This window comes from Alligator mississippiensis, chromosome 7 (genome assembly GCF_030867095.1).
Source record: "Alligator mississippiensis isolate rAllMis1 chromosome 7, rAllMis1, whole genome shotgun sequence".
NCBI classification, from domain to species: Eukaryota; Metazoa; Chordata; order Crocodylia; family Alligatoridae; genus Alligator; species Alligator mississippiensis.
In genome coordinates this window covers 16395202-16400979 of record NC_081830.1, presented here as the reverse complement: position 1 = coordinate 16400979, position 5778 = coordinate 16395202, and the positions used below count along the sequence as shown (strand labels likewise).

Below are 5778 nucleotides of genomic sequence, written 5' to 3'. Positions count from 1 at the left end.
AGTGGGACGGACACGGAGATACACCCATTGACTGTGCACACTGCATCCTGGATGCAGGGCGGGTCAACGAGCCCAATCCAGACAAACGCTCAGTCCAGTACGCAGGGCTGATCTGGCACACGTGCCGCATGTAGCGTGCATCCCAGCCCAGTCCTAAGCCGTGTACGGCCCATGCCAGGCAGGCAGGTTGCACAAGGAACATCAAGGGATCAGAGACCATTCATGGACCTGATTTCTCTTGATCCAAACCTGCCAGATGCCAGAGCCTGACGTGACCATATGTGTCTCTGTGCTTCAGCCTCCATGATAACTTACTGTTCTGGCAGCTCCCACTTGGGACAGGGGTTGGTTGGAGTCCAGCAGCTAGAAGTTTGATGGTGTTTGAAATTCGCTGTCTTAATGGATGTTCCCATGGCCAAAAACAATGATCGCATCATGGGAGAAATTTAAAAATATCAACCTTTCCCAGTCCCCAAATTGGGATTTTTTATTTTTTTTAATGAACCAAACAGTCCCAAATTATTTCATTTTGATCTTATCATTTTTGTCTGGACTTCATCACAGCAGTTGGCAACCTAGAGCCCATGGCCCCATTGTATTCCCCCTGTGGAGGAAGGTCTTTGGCTGCTTTTGGTAACAGAGGCCTTCTCTGACCCTGCGCGGTGCTGTACTGCAGCTGGGCAGCAAAAAGAAGCAGCACTGGGGAAAAGTGGTAGTAGTCACCTGGTTTTGGTATCAGCCTAGTTTTCCCCTGAGCTGGTCAGTCTGGCCTAAAAGTGGAAAATGTTGGTGATCTCCCGCCTTATCATATTGATGTGTCCATTACATAGAGTTACAGAGACATCCCATGAGCCCTCTTTGCAACCTTCAAGAAAAAAGGGGTTTTGTCTTCCTAATGTGGAACCAGCACTTTCTGATGGCATCTCTGATTGGGAATCTCCTTGATAGCACATTTATCATTCTTGACCAGCGTCTCCACAGCCCCATGCACTTCTTCCTGATGAATCTTTCTATCCCAGACCTTGGAACAGTCTCTGTCACCACCTCGAAATCCTTAGCCAATTCTCTGCTGAACACCAGGTCCTTGTTCTGTGCTGGATGTGTCGTCCGAGTCCTTTTTCTTTTTGTTTTTCCTCGCACCTGACTTCCCTTTCCTCAGCATCTTGGCATATGATCGGTGCACTGTAATCTGCACAACACTGCACTATGAGACAATCATGAACTGGAAAGCTTGCATCTAAATGGAAACCAGTGCATGGATTAGTGTATCTTTCCACCAAGCTAATATCATCAACCGGTTCTTCTGTGAAATCCCTCAGCTAATCAAGCTCGCTTGCTCTGACTTGTACCTTACACAGCTGGCGATAAGTGCTGTTGGTGTTTGCATAACTTTAGACCTGTTTTGTTTTCATAATTGTATCATACAGTCAGATTTTCTACACAGTGCCCATCTGAGCAAGGACAGCACAAAGACTTCTCATCTTCCTACTTCACCTTATTCTCTCCTTGCTTATTAGCATGGATACCTGTCCCTCTGAAACCTATCTCCAGCTCCCCATCAGCTCTTGACCTCATAGAAGCCATTCTCTGTTCTGTGCTAGATCCACTAATCAAGCCAGTTATGAACAGCATGAGGAACAAGGACCTTAAATGTGCCCCGTGGTTGCATCCCCTTCTCCTGCTGCTGCCACTGTCCCCAACAGACCCAGGCAACAGGAGCCCCAATGCTGGCCATGCCCCAATCCAGGTGCAGGCTCTGGCTCCACAGGGTGCCAGGTTCAGGAGGGAACAGCAGTAGTGGTGCACAGGTCCTTTCTTCCAGGATCTGCTCCCAGTCCAGGTGGGACACCTGCAGGGAAGTGCCAGGGAGACAGTGCCCAAAAACTTGAAAAGAAAATTTTTCCATTGATTTTGTTGGTCTAATAAAAATATTGCATCTACCCAATAAACATGCCTTTCAAAATGGCCACAGTTTTGAAGTGTGGGAGGTACGGTACATGAGATATTGCAGACTTTTTAATTAGAGTGGCTTCCAAGACCTGCTCTAATTAAAATGCCACCCTCTTCCCCCTGCCCCAGAGCATGTGTAAAGATGCCCATATGCAGGCATAGGGAACTGGAGACAGATCATGATCCCACCAGTTGTCTTGAGAGACCAGAACAGTCCATGACTTTTACACCTGAGGTCTCCATTCATGCTCTATTTCTGTGTGAATGATACAGATAACTTGATGTGGACTGAGGCTGATGGGCTCAGGGATGAAGGCTGGAGCAACTCTTTTCATACCTGGCTTACCTCTTCATACCCAGCCCATGTGAACAGTGGCAAAGCAGTTGCCCCTGCTCACGTCCGTTCAAAGAACTGTGATTGCTATTCTCCTAAAGCAAGCCCATAGACAAGGAATGACAGGACCCACAAAACATCCCACCCTTCTGAACTCTTCTCAGCTGATAACCCTCACCCTCCCACCCCAAAACGTACGTGCGCACATGCACACACACGCACATGCACACACACCCCAGCCTCAGCTGAGAATATGAACTGAATAAATTATCTCAGCCCCTGTGTCTGAGCTTTCTCATTCAGCGTCTTAGATAGACTGCCACTGTCTAGAGGTCCTCAGCTCAACTCCTCAGGAGGCTCTCTGCTTATTCTATCAAGCGTTTGCCCTAGGCCTTTATTTCTAGTCAGAGCAAAAGCTATTCCGATAGGTGCTGTTCTTCTTTGTAACTAAAGAGTATTAAATCCAAGGTACAGCAGGTCAGCTTTGAGAGAGGCAGGGTGTGAAGGCATGCAAGGGCTAAAGACTAGGAAGGTCCCACACTAGGTACTAATGGCAGCCAATTCTGTTTCATCACAGAGTGAAATGAAAGCCCAAACTGTGTGCAAATGCCAAAAACTGTACGTGTGTGGCTGCATATACGCAGTTCCGTCTCATAAAGTGAAGTAGAATCTGGCACCAAGAAATAGAAATTGTTCCAGTGTAAGTATTTCAATATATCCCATTCTCCTACCTGAGCTGGGACCCACATTTTATTGATTGATTATCTGTTCACATCACTATCGGTGGCATTGACATCAGTGACTTGAAATAGCATAGTTGTGGTGGATTATGTAATGATATATTCTTTACTTTCCTAACATTCTCCCAATTTTTTTTCAAAAACCTACTCTGTGCACACATGAAGTTTATTATCCTATTTTTACTTAACTTGCTTTTAAATTAAACTAAAGGTTAAATGTAGGTTAAACAACTGTTAGGGGGCATATTGAAGCATCAGTCCTTACTCATGCCATACTTAGCTTAATGCAGATCTTTGGACCTGTGAGTCTAAAGCAGAAGCAATAATGCTGAGCGTCATCATAGAATCATAGTGTTGGAAATACCCCTAAGGGTCATATGCCCCAACCCCCTCCATCCTTCCCTATTTAGGAAGGGAGAAGAGTTATTCACCCTCTTCTTTATGGCAGTTTTTCAGATATTTGAAGACTGCTATGATCTCCCTCTTAACTTCCTTTTCTGTAAGCTAAAGATGCTTAGTTCTCAGTGTCCTTACACCCACACGGCTACAACGTACACCCCTGTTTTACATCTAATACTCCTGTTGTTGCAGCCCAAAACTGCATGAATGTTTCTGCAGCTACATCAAATTCCATGTTCATATTGAGTCTGTGACCCACCTTTTCACCATGATCCCACCCAGGAATTGTAACCCAGGCTGTATTTGTGCTTTTGATTCTTCTCCCCTATGTGCAGCAAGTTGCATTTATTTCGTGGCCTTCGTCTTATTGTTTCAAGCCCAGCTCCCCAATGTATCCGTATCCATCTGAACTCTATCCCTGCCCCCTAAAGCACTTGCATTTCATTCCAGTTTCACATCATCTGGAGATTTGCCTGTATAGTCTGTCAGCCAAATAATTGATTGCACCAATTAGTAAACAAAACTCTTTAATTCTTCATTATCTTATAATTGAGGGATATATTCTAGATGGTGCAAAGACAGTAAAATTGATGCATGAAACATTACTTTCCCACTTCAACAGTGTCAACCAAAATGGCAAAAGCCAGGTCTTTGACCTTACAAAGTTACAGAATTAACCTACCACCTTCATTTTTAATATGCAATTTCACACAATACTATGAAAAAAGACTAATTTAATTTGTAAATTAGAAAAGAAAAATATAAGAGAAGGAAAGTCATGAAAAAAAGATGGATATATTGTTCTTGGAGCGGGTCAGCCTGTGGAGCAGTTTCCTCAGGGCAGCTTGGATCTCCCAGTTCCTCATGCTGTAGATGACTGGATTCATCAATGGAGGCACCACACAATAAAGAACAGCCGCCAGGAGATCCAAGGGGGACGGGGAGTCAGAGACGGGCTTTGTGTAGGCAATGACGCCAGTGGAAAGAAACAGGGAGACCACGATAAGGTGAGGAATGCAGGTGGAGAAGGCTTTCTGCCGGCCCTGCTCTGAGGGGATGATCCACACTGTGGTGAAGATCCGAACATACGAGACAATGATGAAAGCAAGACAACCTAAACATAAAAACGCACCAAAGGCAACAGCTGCCAGCTCCCTGCGGTATGCGTCAGAGCAGGAGATCTTGAGCATTTGGGGTATTTCACAGAAGAACTGTTTGATGATATTGGAGTGGCAGAAGGGGAGACTAAAGATGTTCCCAGTGTGCAGTGCAGAGTACATGACACTAGCAGCCCAAGCACCGGCAGCCATCTGGACACAAGCTCTCTTGTTCATAATTATCCCATAATGCAGTGGCTTGCAGATGGCAATGTACCGGTCATATGCCATGATGGTAAGGAATGCAAGCTCGTCTGCACAAAAGAGGAAGAAGAGAAAGACCTGGGACACACATCCAGCATGCGAAATTGTCCTGGTGTTTAAGAGAGAATTGGCCATGGACTTGGGGACAATGACAGAGATGGAGCCAAGGTCAAGGATGGACAAATTGGACAAAAACCAGTACATGGGGCTGTGGAGGTGGTGGTCCGTAGTTACAACAGTGATAACAAGGAGGTTCCCCACCAGAGCTGCCAGGTACGCTGCCAGAAAGATGATGAAGTGTAAAATCTACAGCTCCCGAGTGTCCGAGAAGCCCAGGAGAAGGAACTCGGTTACAGTGGTCCAGTTGGACATCTTCCTTCCCAGGGCACCGTGCGAGTCCTGGGTATAATAAAACAAGGGCAGGGGTAAGGAGGAGAGTAACAAACTCAGTGGCTTTGATATTCCCATCAATAATGTCTCCAGATTTCATGCTAAGAATGGAAAAATTCCATTTTTCTTCCCATGAAATATTTGATTTTAATAAATGATTTTTCACTTAGAAAATGTAGGCTGGAAACAAATATGTATGAAATAAATGATATTATATAAAAAAGATTAATTATTTAGAGATCCCAGTCCCACCCCTCTCTTCTTCCCACCCTACTTCCAATATGCTATAAAACATTATCTGTATTCATAGCAAAAACGATGAAAATGTCTTCATTCACTCTTGTAGCTTTGAATCTATTATACTGAAAACGTAGAATGATTTGTGTAGCCAGGTTTTCCAACTTTTAATGCTTTAATATTTCCTCTGCATCTTACTAAGACAGGACACTTCATCGATGCAGCAAACTTACTGAAATTGTTTTTGTGGAAGTTTCCTCATCTCCTGTGTCACATTCAGGCTTCCCCTGCTGAGATCCTTTGCTCTTGTCCAGTTGATCTCTCAGCTCTCCTCTGCACCAACCACTAGTCTGGGTCCCCAGAAGCA

The 5778-nt window shown here is 44.8% G+C and overlaps 1 pseudogene; it reads right to left on the bottom strand.

Moving 5' to 3' along the window:
• Nucleotides 1–4199: 4199 nt before the first annotated feature.
• Nucleotides 4200–5156, bottom strand: LOC102562682 (olfactory receptor 14A16-like; annotated as a pseudogene).
• Between the last annotated feature and the right edge of the window lie 622 nt (nt 5157–5778).